The sequence below is a fragment of the Mobula hypostoma genome, chromosome 3 (assembly GCF_963921235.1).
Source record: "Mobula hypostoma chromosome 3, sMobHyp1.1, whole genome shotgun sequence".
Lineage (NCBI taxonomy): Eukaryota > Metazoa > Chordata > Chondrichthyes > Myliobatiformes > Myliobatidae > Mobula > Mobula hypostoma.
Genome location: NC_086099.1, coordinates 55,224,032 through 55,242,374, shown reverse-complemented (window position 1 = coordinate 55,242,374; position 18,343 = coordinate 55,224,032).

The following is an 18,343-nucleotide window of genomic DNA, read 5'->3' as shown; positions in this document are numbered from 1 at the left end:
CCAGGGATCAATAAAGTATGACTATGACTATGACTATGACTATGGCTTCTTAGCTTTTTCTTTCCACTGAGCAGTCCATTTATATTTGTCTACCCGTCATGTTTTTGCATGTGTCCCACTATGTTGCAATTTCTGCAAGTTTTGCATTTAGACCTGCATTGGTCTGGTGTATGTGAGCCCTGACACAACAGTAACACAAATAGTTCAGCCAGGCAGTTTCTGTTTAGATGTTGCAATTTTGTTCACACTCACTTTCATTCCTGAGTGTAACTCAATCTGTCTGCTGTTTCATTTGATACAGCTATTCAACTGCTCTTTTAACATCGAGATTCATCGTCAACGAGGAGGACATTAGAGGGGCCTTCCTGAAGACAAATCCAAGGAAGGCGACGGGCCCAGATGGCGTCCCAGGATGGGTTCCCCGGGCCTGTGCAAGCGAGCTAGCTGGAGTGTTTGCTGATATCTTCAACTGCTCCTTGCTTCAGTCTAAGATCCCCTCATGTTTTAAGAAAGCAACGATAATCCTGGTGCCGAAGAAGAGCAAGGTGGCATGCCTGAATGACTATCGACCTGTGGCTCTGACATCAATTGCTATGAAGTGCTTCGAGAGATTGGATATGGCACACATCAACCACAGTCCACCAGTCAACCTCGACGCTTTGCAATTCGCCTACCGGAGCAACAGGTCAACGGCAGATGCCATCTCTCTGGCCCTACATTCCTCCTTAGTACACCTGGAGAATAAAGACGCATATGTAAGGCTCCTTTTCATTGACTACAGCTCTGCCTTTAATACCATCATTCCAAATAAACTGATTCCTAAGCTCCAGAATCTGGGCCTTAGCACTCAGATCTGCAGCTGGATCTTCAACTTCCTCACAGATAGGATCCAGGATGTAAAAAAAAGGGGACAAGCTCTCCTCTACAATCTCTCTGAGCGTTGGTGCCCCACAAGGCTGTGTACTCAGCCCCCTGCTGTACTCACTGTACACCCATGATAGTGTAGCTAAGTTTCCATCGAACTCAATATACAAGTTTGCTGATGTCACCACAATTGTAGGCCGTATCTCGGATAATAATGAGTTTGAGTACAGAGAGGAAATCAAGAACTTGGTGGCATGGTGAGAAGACAATAACATATCCCTCAATATCAGCAAAACGAAGGAATTGGTTGTTGACTTCAGAAGGAGTAGCGGACCGCATGACCCCATTTAAATCGGTGGTGCACAAGTGGAACAGGTCAAAAGCTTTAAGTTCCTCGGGGTCAATATCACAAATGACTTGACTTGGTCCAACCAAGCAGAGTCCACTGCCAAGAAGGCTCACCAGTGCCTTTACTTCCTGGAGGCTAAAGAAATTTGGCCTGTCCCCTAAAACCCTCACTAATTTTTATAGATGCACCGTAGAAAGCATTCTTCTAGGGTGCATCACAACCTGGTATGGAAGTTGTCCTGTCCAAGACTGGAAGAAGCTGCAGAAGATTGTGAAAATAGCCCATCACATCACACAAACCAATCTTCCATCCTTGGACTCACTTTACACCGCACGTTGTCGGAGCAGTGCTGCCAGGATAATTAAGGACACGACCCACCCAGCCAACACATTTTTCGTCCCTCTTCCCTCTGGGAGAAGGCTCAGGAACTTGAAAACTCGTACGGCCAGATTTGGGAACAGCTTCTTTCCAAATGTGATAAGACTACTGAACGGATCCTAACCCGGATCTGGGCCGTACCCTCCAACTATCCGGACCTGCCTCTTGGTTTTTTGCACTACCTTACTTTCCCTTTTTCTATCTTCTATTTATGATTTATAATTTAAATTTTTATTATATTTACTATCAATTTATACTCCAGGGAGCGCGAAGCACAGAATCAAATATCGCTGTGATGATTGTACGCTCTAGTATCAATTGTTTGGTGACAATGAAGTAAAGTAACTGTGAGTTGTACTTCAGTTAGGAACTGTTTTTAAATGCTTTCTTGTAAGATTTCACAAACTATATGATCTCTCAGTGCATCATTAAGCCCATTACTGAACTGACAATGCTCAGACAATCGCTTCAATTCAACGACGTATGCTGAAATTGACTCCCTTTCCTTTTGATTCTGCTTATGAAACCTAAAGAATTTTGCAATCAACAATGGTTTTTGCAATGCAATCAAATGATGATAAGAGAGCTTAAGGTTAAGGAACCCTTAGGGAACAGCGATCACAATATGATTGAGTTCACTTTGAAATTTGAGAGGGAAAAAATAAAATCTAACCTGTTGGTATTTCAGTGGAATAAGGGAAATTACAATGGCATGAGAGGGGAACTGGCTGAAGTTGACTGGAAAGGGACATTTGCAGAAAGGACAGCAGAGCAGCAATGGCTAGAGTTTCTGCGAAAAATGAGGGAAGTGCAAGATAGATATATTCCAAATAAGTAGAAATTTTCAAAGGGAAGAAGGATACTACCGTGGCTGACAAGTGAAGTTAGAGCCAAAGTAAAAGTGAAAGAGAGGGCATACAAGGAAGCCAGAACTAGTGGGAAGATAGCAGATTAGGAAGCTTTTAAAAACTTGCAGAAGGAAACTAAGGTGGTCATTAGGAAGGCAAAGATGAATTATGAAAGGAAGCTGGCGACTAATATCAAAGAAGATACTAAAAACTTTCTTAAGCATATAATGGGTAAAAGAGAGTTGAGGGTAGATATAGGATAAATACAAAATGACGCTGAAGATATTGTAGTTAGAGATGCAGAGACGGCAGAGGAACTGAATGCATATTTTGCATCAGTCTTCACAGTGGAAGACATCTGCAGTATACCGGACATTCAAGAGTGTCAGGGAAGTGGAGTATGTCCAGTGAAAATTACGACTGAGAAGGTGTTCAGGAAGCTTAATGGTCTGAGGGTCGATAGATCTCCTGGATCTGATGGAATGCACCCTTGGGTTCTGAAGGAAGTAGTTGGAGAGATTGTGGAAGCATTAACAACGATCTTTCAAAATCGATAGATTCTGGCATCGTACCGGATGACTGGAAAATTTCAAATATTACTCTGCTATTTAAGAAGGGTGGGAGGCAGCAGAAAGGAAACTATAGACCTGTTAGCCTGACATCAGGTTGGAAGTTGTTGGAATCGATTGTTTTGGATGAGATTACAGAGTACCTGGAGATACATGACAAGATAGGCCAAAGCCAGCATGGTGTTCTGAAAGGAAAGTCCTGCCTGACAAACCTACTGCAATTCCTTGAGGAAATTACAAGCAGGGTAGACAAAGGAGATGCAGTAGATGTGGGGTACTTGGATTTTCAGAAGGTCTTTGACAAGGTGCCACACACGAGGCTGCTTAGCAAAATAAGAGCCCATGGAATTACAGGAAAGATACTAGCATGTGTGGAGCATTGGCTGATCGGCAGAAAACAGAAAGTGGGAATAAAGGGATCCTATTCTGGCTGGCTGCCGATTACCAGTGGAATTCCACAGGGGTCAGTGTTGGGACCGCTGCTTTTTACAATGTATGTCAATGATTTGGACTATGGGATTAATGGATTTGTTGCTAAATTTACCGATGATACAAAGATAGGCGGAGGAATGGGTAGTGTTGAGGAAACAGAAAGCCTGCAGAGAGACTTAGATAGTTTCAGGAATGGGGAATGGGCAAAGAAGTGGAAAATGAAATACAATGTTGGTAAGTCGAGGTTAGTCCACCTTTGGTCCCCTCCTCGCACTCAGCTCTCACCTGTGGCTCCCCATAGCTGTTTGCATGCATCAACGGCCACACCCTGGGCAACGGCTTCGACAAGCCAGCTAAACCAGGTGAGGGTAGCTGATGGGTTTCAAACCCTCGGTGAGATAGGGAGTTGTCTATCCCAGCATGTGAAGACAGACCGCGGCGGATTGAGTGGATGAGACCAATGGAAGGTCCAATGGTCAAGAAGGTGGTCTCTGCAAGTGTTGTGGGATGTGTAGAGCAGGACAAGACACAGAAGATGTCCTGGTCATCCACTGCGCTAGTCCCATCTCCAGCCGTCTCGACTCTATCTTGCCGCTGGATCCAGATGGGAATTGGGAAGAGAGAGTGAGGCTGACGCTGCGCAACACTCCTTCACTTAAATCCAAATCACGCGCTAGTCTCGACACCATCATAATGGTGTCGAGATCCTCATCGACGTAAACGATGGACGAACACACATGCACTTTGGTGGAAGAAATAAATGGGCAGACTATTATTTAGATGGGGAGAGAATTCAAAATGCAGAGCTGCAAAGAGACTTGGGAGTCCTTGTGGAAGATACCCTAAAGTTTAACCTGCAGCTTGAGTCGGTTGTGAAGAAGACGAGTGCAATGTTGGCATTCATTTCTAGAGGTATAGAATATAAGTGTCAGGATGTGATGTTGAGGCTCTGTAAGGTACTTGTGAGAGGAAAAAAAGGGGGAAAGTAAAGAATATATAAAAAAAAATATTAAATAAATAAATAAGGGATGGGGTTTGAAGGGGAGGAGGGGCATGAACGGAAGTTAGAGAAGTCAATATTCATGCCATCAGGTTGGAGGCTACCCAGACAGAATATAAAGTGTTATTCCTCCAACCTGAGTGTGGCTTCATCTTGACAGTAGAGGAGGCCCTGGACAGACATACAGAATGGGAATGGGATTGGGGAGCATGCCTTATGAAAACAGGTTGAGTGAACTCGGCTTTTTCTGCTTGGAGGATAAGAGGTGACCTGATAGAGGTGTATAAGATGGTGAGAGGCATTGATCATGTGGATAGTCAGAGGCTTTTTCCCAGGGCTGAAATGGCTGCCACAAGAGGGCACAGGTTTAAGGTGCTGGAGAGTAGGTACAGAGGAGACGTGAGAGTAGGTACAGAGGAGACGTCAGGGGTACGTTTTTTATGTGGAGAGTGGTGAGTGCGTGGAATAGGCTGCTGGCAACGGTGGTGGAGGCGGATATGATAGGATCTTTTAAGAGACTTTTGGATAGGTACATGGAGCTTAGAAAAATAGAGGGCTATGGGTAACCCTAGTAATTTCTAAGGTAGGGGCATGTTCGGCACGACTTTGTGGGCCCAAGTGCCTGTATTGTGCTGTAGGTTTTTTATGCATCCTAAATTACTTTAGTCAGAGGGTGGTAAATCTGTGGAATTTGTTGCCATGAGCAGCTGTGGAGGCCAAGTCATTGGGTGCATTTAAGACAGAGATACATAGGTTCTTGATTAGCCAGGGCATCAAAGAGTATGGGGAGAAGGCAGGAAGTGGGTTGTTTGGAAGAATTGGATCAGCCCCTGATTGAATGGCGGAGCAGACTTGATGGGCCGAATGGCCTATTCCTGCTCCTAAATCTTATGGTCTTATGGTTTTTGTTTTAAATGTTCCAGTATTACTTTCATGATATCATCAAAGCTAATTTTGGTTGGTTTGATTAGAACAGCTAAACTTTGAAGCGAAGGTGCCTTCAGATTCAACGCACTCAGCAAAATTGATACTTTTTTCTCATTGGCTATTTCATCTGCTTTAAAATACTGCTCAATCAGTTCAGTAAACAAAATCTAATTATCTGTTGTAGAATCAGACAGATCAGTCTTTCTGATGTAGCCAGCCATTTCTGCTCTTTTTTTATGATTATTATCACCCAATACTCACTGTTTATGAACCTGCGAATTTTTCAGTTTTCTGCCTTTTTTTAACTCGACTGCCTGTGCATGTGTTATGCTGCTTTTTTAACCTGAACGTTCACTGTATTTCAACAGCTAAGTAGTCGTTTCGAGTTCATTTAAAAAATACCTCGGTGCCATTGTTACTCCAAAGCATTAAACTAATTAAAAAGAATAGATGGGAGTCTGAAATGTGATTCTAAGTTCGTGTTTACTTTAAGCAAGATGTGCATAAATGACATGGTAGCATCATGATGTATGTAATTCACATATTACCTTTAGTGAATTATATAAACAAACAAAAATGCTTGATCAACAACATATTACTCAAATACTACTGAAATATTAAATACACAACATCTTTCAGTTCACATATATGCCGTTTCCTCTTTCACTGAATATGTGTTTATATTGATCAGCAAAGTCTCACAGTGGAGGTGCTTCTTAAACAGTTGCACACAGTTTGGAACATGCAGCTTGCAGCAACAATTTAGAATGTCATCATTTGAGTACAGGTGTGTGCTGCTTAACGTCCATTCGGACAACGTCCGATCACATATACGTCCGTAGTCTCAATCAGAGAACGTGATGTAGCAGACGTAACCAATCTCGTGTATTGAGCATCTCTTAAGTGTGGTAGTGTTATCTCTCTGTTTCATTTTCTTTCGAAAATCTTACCACAAAGTACATCATGGCCTCCAAACGCAGGTTATTCGACCTGAAACTCTTCCAGTGGAACACTATGAGGAAGTTGAGAACAGTGATACGGATGATCCTGATCATCTTTGATAAATTGTGTGTGATATAGGCTAAGGAAGTGTTTACATAAATGTAAGGGGTTTCTTCTTTTTATGTTACTGTGAAGGCTCATAAAATGGCTTCTTTGTTATGTTAGAATAAAAATGGCTTTCTGTAATAATAACTGCGATGTAAGGATTTCTCTCTCTCTGTTTGTTTGGGTTATATTATTGATAAGAGAGAGAACGAACCAATGAGTGTCCATGTTATTCTTTCTGTGGGTGATATTCTGTCTCATACGGATGAGAACCGTGTGGTTTGGCGTTTTTTTTTGGGAGGAGACCCGAAGAGGAAGGACGTGCTGGAAGCGCTCTGGTCAACCACCGTGGTTGGTTCCAAGCAGCGAGTCGAGGGGGTCAGAGGGGATCGATGGTGGAAAGAGGACCCTGTTACTTGAGTTCCAACGGTTGTGCACGAAGTGGCTGAACTCTGACAAGTCTGGCGCCTTTTACTTTCCCTTTTATATTGTATCTCTATTAATTACATAGTTCCAGTAAGATTTATAAAGTGTAATCTGTAAATCGTACTTTGTGTGCTGTCTGATATTTGATGTGTGAGTTTGTACCAGGTGGCATTACACAGCAACGATGCAACCGTGAGACACGGTTTGGCAGACGGACGGGGTTTCCCCTAGATAGACCTGAGCATTACATAAAAGTTTAAAAAGTGAAAAAAATTAAAAAGGTTAAAATGAAATAAAAAATTATAATGTATGCATGTATGTATCATAGTGTACAGTATGCAGTTTTAGTGTGAGTTCTTGGCTATTGAGTAAGTACAGGTACACTACAGTACTCCATATAGGCTTGCTAAGTATATAATATTGTGTTCGCAGAACACCCAAATCACATAACGTCCGATTTCACAGAACGTATTGTGGATGTTAAGCAACGCATACCTGTAATCAGTTTGTTGTACAAATAAACCTCCTGAACTTTCCTGAATACACACTCAGCGGCCACTTTGTTTGTTTATTTGTTATTTATTTATTGAGATACAGTACAGAATAGACACCTCTGGCCCTTAGAGGCACACCACCCAGCAATCCCCCAATTTAACCCTAGCTTAATCACTAATCCTAGTGGGAATTGAGCCTAGTTTGGTGGTACTGTAAAGTTTTGTGCTAATCAGTACACTGTCTTATGCTGTCGTAGCCCATCCACTTCAAGGTTTGACATGTGGTGCACTAAGAGATGCTCTTCTGTACACCACAGTTGTAATGTGTGGTTATTTGAGTTACTGTTACTTTCCACAAGACCATAAGATACAGGAGCAGAATTAGGCCATATAAAAGCGAAGAAATAATATTGAGAATGTATAAAGCACTGGTGAGGCCTCATTTGGAGTATTGTGAGCAATTTTGGGCCCCTAATATTGGAGAGGATGTGCTGAAACTGGAGAGTGTTCAAAGGAGGCTCAGAAAAATGATTCTAGGATTGAATGGCTTGTCATATGAAGGGTGTTTGATGGCTCTGGGCCTGCATTCACTATAATTTACAAGGATGAGGGGTGACCTAATTGAAACCCATCTAATGGTGAAAGGACTTGATAGATGGTATGTGGAGAGGTTATTTCTTACGGTGGGAGAGTCTGAGACCAGTGCAAACAGCCTCAGAACAGAGGGACATCCATTTTCAACTGAGTTGAGGAGGAATTTCTTTAGACAGAGAGCACTGAATCTGTGGAATTCTTTGCCACAGGTAGCTGTAGAAGTCAAGTTTTTATGTATATTTAAGGCAGAGTTTGATAGATTGTTGATTGGTCAGGGCATGAAGGGTTATGGGGGGGGAAGAGAGGAAGGTAGGAGATTGGGGCTGAGAGGAAAATTCAATCAGCTATGATGAAATGGTGGCATAGATTTAATTCTGCTCCTATGTCTTATATGTAATTAGTATGTGAATGGCATACATTAATATACCACCATGTCATATTTGAGCACTACACTAAAGAAAAAGGGAAAGAATGTTAAGTAGACAAAATATATCCGGGCTCCTGTGTTTTTTTTTTGATTAGTTTGTGGAGATACCAAACAAAATTGTTGTGCATGAAAATTCCAGATGATCAGCAGTTTCTGAGATACTTAAACCACCTCATCTGGCACCAACAATCATTATATGGTCAAAGTCACTTACATCTCATTTCTTTCCCATTCTGATGTTTGGTTGGAACAAGTGAACCTCTTCACTATGTCTGCATGCTTTTATGTATTGAGTTGCTGCCACATAATTTGCTCATTAGATATTTGCTTAATGAGCAGATATACAGGTGTACGTACTAAATTTGCCCCTGCGTGTATATTTGCTATATCTCAAAGCATTCTGATGGCATCACAGGGGTAGAAAGGGAATTCCACATTTTAGTTCAGGCAATGGAGGCATGACTGGATTTAAATGGAACAGCTATTTGTCATCCAAAGTATTTCTAGTTCTTGGCTGCATGTTACCTCATTTGTTTTTGAAAGGCTATGTGAGAATCAGTCAGGAATACATTACAAATTCAGAAGAAACTGAAACATGGAGTGTTTGCCTCTCAACCAGACTTTGCTAGCCTGATTCCCTCATGGCCTCTTGCCACTTGAGTTTTTTCTGCCTATAATAAGAGTATGTTCCTTCAGTTATTGGTAGAGGGAAGACCTAATTAAGGCACAACATTACCCGGGGGAAAGAGAAAGCTGGTGAAATTGGCTTCTTCACACTAAGTTCAACATAAGCGAGAAATTACAATAGATTCATGGTAATTATGGAGCACTCAGTATGTTGGCTGTCCTACTTGTTAGCTGGATTGACAATACTGAGAACTACGTGTCAGAATCTCAAAAATAAGAATAATTCAGGAAGTTCATTGACAAGAAGAAATTATCTGGATTTCTGGAGCTTGTGTCGGGGAGTGTAGATTTTTTTTACTGCTTTTGCTGGGAAATTTTGTAGGATCCATTGACCTCTGTGAGATACAGTATTTCTAATTCATGCTCCAATTATTTCAAGGTCTGTAATTTCTATCTACATTTGTGTCTGATTTCCAAATTTTTTTTTCATATACTTTGGTTGTGGTTAATATTGAGAGCAGTAGCATCTGAGTTGTTGTCTATTTTATTCGCTTTTGTCATCCATAAAGTTATTTCATTAATTATTATTTTCTCTTTTTAAAATGGTCATTTGTAACATCCTGTGCTTTTCTAGACAAATTGCACAAAACCTCCCCGAACATTGTTCCCAACACCTGACGAGAGAAAAGAATTTGAATGAATTCTATTAATTCAGTGCAACACCACTGAGAATGGAACACAGGCAGCTTTGCATTCACACAGTCACACTGTGCTGAACTACTGGATTCATCTGGGCAATTCATTAATTATATAATTAATTATTCATGCTTGGCTTCTCAATTACAATGGATCCATAACTGAAAGCTTGCCAAAGTGGGAGGGAATGCAGTCATGTGTCCTTTAAGACGATGTAGACATTTAACAGTGATCAGTAATGTCGGGAGGGCAAATCATCACATCATCGAGCATCTGAAAATACTCCACATACTTGCAACCCTTTCTGAAAACTGTATGGAGTAAATAACTAGCTAAAAGATAAATTTGCAATTGGGCAAGTGCGTGAAGCAGTGCATTACCTGAATCGTCTTTGTGATAAATGGAAGTTGGAGGTGTTGTTCGACACAGTGGGTGTAAGAGTCATTGAAAAGGCATGTTGAATGAACACCTGACCTAGGTAGCATGTATGCTGGAAGATGACATTTCTTCAGAAAGCGATTATCGTAGGGTGTACATGTGGAACTGATTACAATTAATGAAAACTGATACAACACACCATTAATATTTATCTGTCAGACACAACTATATTTACCAATGGCAAGTTTCTAGCAACATAATCAGCTATCTTTTCAGTTTGACATGCATGCCCTATAAAAAGAAAGCACAAGTCACCTAATGCAAAATTATTGTAATGTTACACATCCTCAAATGGATAGGGAGAACATCTTGGCGCTGCAAAAGTACAATAAGATGCAGTTGGAATGTTACCAGAAAAAATGTTTCTGAAGTTAGGTGCAAAATTGGGTCTCAGTTCTCCTTATTCCTGTTCGCTGCCAGCTTCTGGTATTAGCTGAGCCTTCCAGGCTGCCTTGGCAACTGATGAAAGGAAGATAATTCAGCATGAGGGGAATATCACAGACAGTGGGGTCTTTTAGAGGAGAGAAGCAATCCTTCCCTGCCGGTTCCATGATAATAATTTAAAATAAAAATAACTGTGGCATTTGGTGAGAGACAACTGTTTAAGAATTCCCAGGGACACAGATCTCTCTCTCACTTTATCTCACTCATTCACGCTCACTCTATTATAATACACAATCAAGGAGACATGGGAAAGGCGAAACTTAAGACAGTCTATCACTATGGAAAAATACTCGATAAACTAATGAGGCTAAAGGCTGACAAATTTCTTGGGCTTCATGTCTGCGTCCTTGGGGTTTAAGATAACCGGTTACAGAGATAACTAATGCTTTAATTGTAATCTAACAATATTCCTTGGATTGTGGAGCAGTCCTAGAGGCTTGGACAACCTGAAATGGAGTGCTTTTATTCAACAAAACAGGGAAACAGAAAGTAGGAAACCATAGGCCAGGTAACCTAATATCTGTTCATGGGAAAATGCAGGAATTGATTATGAAGCAGGTAATCAATATTTAGAAAATAATTTGACAATAGGAGTCAAAATATTTTCATCATAAATTTGCAATCATATTTGTCAATTTTGCCATTATTCATGGAATGTGTTAAAATGTATGGTGCAAGAAGAGGAAGCAGATATTCCAAAGAATTTTCTCAGATCTATATTAATATTAACTCTGTTTAACTTCCCATAGATGTTGCCTGACCTGCTGCGTTTTTCCAGCACTTTGTTTTTGCTTCAGATTTCCAGAATCTGCAAATTTTTGTATTTTTTTCAGGCAGTAGAATTGATGAATTTAGATTTTCAGATGGTTCCCATAATCAAACAAGTAAAAGATTACTGTACAAGCTAAGAATGTACAGGACTGGGGCAATATATTATCATCTGATTGGTTAGCAGATGAAAAATTACAGAACTTTGGGATAGAAATTAGCAATCATTTATTAGATGGATAGCAGACTATTCAGTGTTGGAATCTCAACTATTAGGAGTTGATCTTGTTGACTAATCAGAATCAGAGTCGGGTTTAATATCACTGCCAGAAAAAGTAGGATCTCCTAGTGGCTGCCAATTTTAATTGCACTTCCCATTCCCAATCTGATATGTCTATCCATGGCCTCCTCTACTGTCATGCTGAGGTCACACTTAGCTTGGAGAAACAACACCTTATATTCCATTTGGGTAGCCTCCAACTTCTTAAACTTCTGGTAATGCCCATTACCCCACCCCTTCACCATTTCCCATCCCTTTTTCCTCTCTCACCGTATCTCCTTGCCCACACATCGACTCCCTCTGGTCCTCCTCTCCACTTTTCTTTCACTTTCCAAGCTCTTTACTTCATCCCTCCCCCTACAGGTTTCACCTATCACCTTGTGTTTCTCTTTTCCCTTCTCCCACCTTTTAAATCAACTCATCTTTTTTTCTCCAGTCCTGCCAAAGGGTTCTGGCCCAAAATGTCGACAATACTCTTTTCCATAGATGTTGCCTGGCCTGCTGAGTTCCTCTAACACTTTGAGTGTGTTGCTTGGATTTCCAGCATCTGCAGATTTTCTCTTGTTTGTGATTAGGATTGCCAACTTTCTCACTCCCAAATAAGGGACAAAAGTAGAAGTCAAATACGGGACACTTGTAGTTACCCCGAGAAAAAATACCATGACCATGAGGCCTTGCACAGGCACCTGTGTGTGCATGTGTGACGTGCACATACATGACGTGGACATGCGTGTACGTGACGATTTTTTTCTACAAATTGATTTTGGCTTAATCTTCCCGATTCTATTAAGTGAAACTACGCTGTACATACATTATTTCTACTTTTATATAGGCTGTGTATTTATCATATCATTCCTGTTTTTATTATATGGTAGTGTTATTTTAGGTTTCATGTGTTATTTAGTATGATTTGGTAGGTTATTTTTTGGGTCTAGGCACGCTCAAAAATTTTTCCCATATAAATTAATGGTAATTGCTTCTTTGCTTTACACCATTTCGGCTTACGAACGGTTTCATAGGAACGCTCTACCTTAGCGGGGGATATACAGGAAAAGGGCAGTCCCGTGTGGGACAAACCATTTTAGCCCAATATATGGGAATGTCCTGGCTAATACAGGACAGTTGGCAACCCTATTTGTGATTGGCATACGTTGTGAAATTTGTTAACTTTGCAGCAGCAGTACAATGCAATATATGATAATTAGAAAAAAACTGAATTACAGTAACTATGTATATTATATATAATGACAGAAATATATATATATATATAAAATAGTTAAATTAAGATAAGTAGTGCAAAAACAGAAATTAAAATAAAAAATAGTGAGGTAGTGTACAGGGGTTCAATGTCTATTTAGGAATTGGATGGCAGAGGGGAAGAAGCTGGTCCTGAATTGCTGAGTGTGTGCCTTCCGGCTTCTGTACCCTCTTCCTGATGGTAACAATGAGAAGCCGGCATGTTCTGGGTGATGCGGGGGGGGGGGTCCTTTGGTGATGGAGCACATTTTTCTGAGGTACTGCTCCTTAAAGATATGTGAATACTATGGACGCTAGTACCCATGTTGGTGCTGACTCGTTTTACCACTCCCTGCAGCTTACTTCGATCCTGTGCAGTAGCTTCCCACCCCCCCCATAGCAGACGATGATGCAGCCAGTTCTGCACGGTACATCTGTAAATGTTTTCAAGTGCTTTAAGAGACAAACCAAATCTCCTCAATCTCCTATGAAATACAGCTGCTGTCTTGCCTTCTTTATAGCGGCATCGATATATTGGGACCAGTTTAGATCATCAGAGACAGACACCCAGGAACTTGAAATTGCTCACTCTCTGCACTTCTGATCCCTCTATGAGAATGTTCCCTTATCTTACCCTTCCTGAAGTCCACAATCAATACTTTGGTCTTACTGATGTTGAGTGCAAAGTTGTTGCTGTGTGATCACTCAACTTGCTGGTATATTTCACTCCTGTACAATCTGAGATTCTGCCAACAATGTTTGTATCCTCAGATAGCACTTGAGCTATGCCTAGCTACACAGTCATGAGTATAGAGAGAGTAGATCAGTGGGCTAAGGAAGCACACATCCCTGAGGTATGCCAGTGTTGATTGTGCAGCAGGGATCCTCACAGCTGTGGTTTTATTCTCACTTTCAAAGTGAGCATAAAGGGCGTTGAGCCTGTCTGGCAACGATGCATCACTGGCATTCATGCTGTTGGGTTTCGCCTTGTAGGAAGTAATCGCCTGTAAGCCCTACCAGAGTTGAAGAGTTGAAGGGGCTGAGTATACTGCAGCCAGATTTGTTGATAATATTAAGATAGGTGAGGTAACAATTTCTGAAGAGGACATAAGATAATACAGATAGCATTAAGCAAATGAGCAAAAAGAATGAAGTGGGAAATTGTGAGGATTTCCACTTTAGAACGTAGAATAAGAAACAAATTCTTATTTAAATGGGTGAGACTACAAGAGTTTGGAGGGATCTGCAATTCTTGCATGTGAAAAGCAAAAGAATACACGTGGGTATAGCAAGTAATTATTTGGGCTATTGGATTGTGGGCCTTTACTGCTAGGAATGTGGAATATCAGATTTGGGAAGGTTTCATACAATGTTACTGAACAATGGCATATTGGGAAGAATATGCTTGCTGGGCTGGGGTCTGGCCCATCCCACTGGTGCTCCGTTCCAGTGTTTGTCTGGTGGAAGCCAAGCTAGATTGCTTTTGCTTACAACCCACTAAACAACATCCCATGCACCATCAATCAGGCCATGATACTCAGGGACATGAGCTGTACAATTTTCTGACTGTATAGTTTACTGTTTAAAAACTGCAAGATGTTGCCGTTGGTCACATTGTTCACTGGTGCCATCTCTTCAGGAATTACATAATCATGTGTGCTCTTTGTGCCTTGTGTTATGCATGACTGTTGGTACTGTTTTGCACTGCGGCTCTGGTTGAATGGTGATTAAACTTGAAATTCACCTTGACTGGAGGCAGAAAAGGTGATGTTGATTCCCAGAATGAAAGGTTTGAGGTTCATTGGAACTCAGAGGAATCAGAGGTGGAACTGACTGAAATACATACGATTCTGAGGAGCTTAACCTGCTAGATGCTGAGAGGACGTTTATCTTACAAACGTTTATAGTAAGGATATCCAGAAGTAGGGAGGATTATTCTCTGGCAGGGATGATGGCAGAGCCGCAATGGCTGGAATTTCTGGAAGCAATTCAGAAGGCACAGGATATATACATGACAAAGAGGAAGAAATATTTTAAAGGAAAGATGACAAAACCTTGGCTAACAAGAGAAGTCAATGCCAACATAAAAACCAAAAGAGGGCAGATAATAGAGCAAAAATTACAGAGAAGTTAAAGGATTGGGAAGCTTTTAAAAACCAATAGAAGAAAACTAAGAAAGTCATTAAGAAAGTAAAGATAGAATAGCTAATAATATTGAAGAAGATACCAAAAGTTTCTTCAGATGCATAAAGTGTAAAAGAGAGGCAAGCATGGATATCAGACTATTGGAAAATGATGTTGGAGAGGTGGTAATGGGAGACAACAAAATGGGGGACGAACTGAATAAGTATTTTGCATCAGTATTCACTGTGGAAGACATTAGCAGTATGGTGGAAGTTGCTGTATCAGGGGTCATGAAGTGTGTGAAGTTACCATAACTAGAGAGAAGGTTCTTAAGAAACTGAAAGGTCTGGAGGTAGATAAGTCACCTAGATCAGATGGTGTACACCCCAGGGTTCTGAAAGAGGTGCCTGAAGAGATCGTGAAGGTGTTAGTAAAGATCTTCCAAGAATCACTAGATTCTGGAATTTGTCTAGAAGACTGGAACATTGCTTGGATAAAGCAGTGGCTAATTGGCAGGAGGCAAAGTGTGGGAATGAAGGGAGCCTTTTCTAGTGACTGCCAGTGACTAGTGATGTTCCACAGGAGCCTGTGTTGGGACTGATTCTTTTTACATTATATGTCAATGATATGGATAATGGAATTGACAGCTTTGTTAGAAAGTTTGCAGATGATATGAAGATAATTGGAGTGTCAAGTACCTTTGTGGAAGTAGAGATGCTACAGAAGGATTTAGACAGATTAGAATATAGGCGAAGAAATGGCAGATGGAATACAACTTTGGCAAATGTATGGTCATGCATATTGGTACAAGAAGTGAAACAAGTTGATAATTTTCTTAATGGAGAAAAAAAAATACAAAAAACTGAGGCTGAAAGGGTCTTGGGAGTCCTTGTGCAGGATTTCCTTAAGGCTAATTTGCAGGTCGAGTCTGTGGTGAGAAAGGCAAATGTTATGTTATTATTCATTTCAAGAGGACTAGAATATAAAAGCAAAGCTGTAATGTTGAGACTTTATAAAGCACTGGTGAGTCCTTACTTGGAGTATTGTGAGCAGGTTTGGCCCCTTATTTTAGAAAGGATGTGCTGAAACTGGAGAGGGTTCAAAGAAGGTTCATGAAAATGGTTCCAGGATTGATTGACTTGTCATATGTAGACCCTTTGGTGTCTCTGGGCCTGTATTCACTAGAATTTAGGAAAATGAGGGGTGACCTCTTTGAAACCTATAAAATGGTGAATGGCTTTGATAGAGAGGATGTGAAGAGGATGTTTCCTATGGTGGGAGAGTCTAAGGCCAGAAGCCAAGTTGAAGCCAGGTCTTTATGTATATGTAAAGCAGAGATTGATAGATTCATGATTGGTCATGGCATGAAGGGATACAGGGAGAAGGCAGGAGATTGGGGCTGAGAGGAAAATTCGTTCAGCCATGATGATATGGTGAAACAGACTCAATGGGCTGAATGACCTAATTCTGCTCCTATATCTAATGGTCATATGGTCCTATTTTAGAATAAGGGGTCACTTATTTTAAGAGGAATTGATAAAAAGTTTATTCTCTCATTGAATTATTAATCTTTGGGATCCTCTATGACAGAGCTATGGAGCCAGTTGTTGAATATATTTAAAATAGAGGCTGATAGAATCTTGATTAGTCAGAATGTCAATGGTTATGGGGTGGAGGTAGAACGGGGTTGAGAGGGTAATAAATCAGCCATGGTGAATGGCGGAGCAGCCTTGATGAGCTGAATGGAATAATTCTGCTCCTATGTCCGTAAGACCATCAGTCATAGGAATGGAATTAGGCCATTCAGCCCATCAAGTTTGCTCCACCATTCCATCATGTCTGATCCCAAACACCCCTCAGCCTCATACAACTGCCTTCTCACCATATCCTTTGATACCCTGATCAATCAGGAAACCATCAACTTCCACCTTAAATATACCCACTGACTTGGTCTCCACCACAGTCTGTGGAGAGCATTCCACAGAATCACTACTGTCTGGCTAAAATAATTCCTCCTTACCTCTATTCTAAAAGGTCACCCCTCAATTTTGAAGCTGTGCCCTCTAGTTCTATATCCTCACCACAAGAAACATCCTCTCCACATCCACCCTATCCAGTCCTTTCAACATTAGGAAGGTTTCAATGAGATGCCTCACCCCTCCACCCTGCATTCTTCTAAATTCCAGTGAGTACAGACCCAAGGCAGTCAAACTCTCCTCATATGTTACCTGCTTCATTCCTGGAATCATCCTCAAGAACCTCCTCTGGACTCTCTCCAATGACAACACATCCTTTCTGAGATACAGGGCCCAAAACTGTTGACAATACTCCAAGTGCAGCCTGACTAGTGTTTCATAAATCCTCCACATTAACTCCTTGCTTTTATATTCTATTCCTCTTGAAATAAATGCCAAAATTGCATTTGCCTCCTTTAGCACAGACTCAACCTGTAAATTAACCTGGGAGTTTGCACTTCTGACGTTTGAACCTTCTCCCCATTTAGATAATAGTCCATACTATTGTTCCTTTTACCAAAGTGCATTATCATACATTTCCCAACACTGTATTCCATTCTGCTCCAATGTCTTATGGTCTTTCTAAACATGTAATTCCATTTCTTACCAATAGTGCCACACCACTGCCTATGCCTTCCTGCCTGTCCTTTCGATACAAAGTATATCCTTTGATGCTAAGCTCCTAACTATGGCCGCCTTTCAGCCACAACTCAGTGAGACCGACCAATCTCTATCTGTAAGTTCATCCACCTTATTCTGATTGCTACACGCATTTAAATACAGCACTTTCAGCCCTGCATTCTTTGCTCTTTTGAATTTTGCTTCTGTGGTACAATTTAACTCTTTGCTCTGTCTGCATTTGTATCCAATCATTGGCTTGTCCTTCCTTACATTCATGTTATACCCATCATCTACAAACTTGTAAACCTGCTGGCACATCCTCAACTCTATCATACTGGTTCCCATTCCCCTGCCATATTAGTTTAAACCACCCCCAAGAGCTCTAGTAAATTTGTCTGCAAGAATAGTGGTCCCCCTCAGATTCAAGTGCAACTTATCCCTTATGTACAGGTCACACCTGCTTCCAATTATCCAGGAACCTGAATCGCTGCCCCAATTCTTCAGTCATGCATTTATCTGCCACCTAATTCTATTCCTATCCTCACTGCCACGTGGCACAGGCAGCAATTCCGAGATTAGTACCCTTGAGGTTCTGCTTCTCAGCTTCCTTCTTAACTCCTAGCATTGTTTTCAAGACCTCCTCCCTTTTTGTACTCATGTCATTGGTATCAACATGTACCGTGGCTTCAGGGTATCCTCTTCAGGGTATTGTGGATACATTCAGAAACATGAGCCCTGC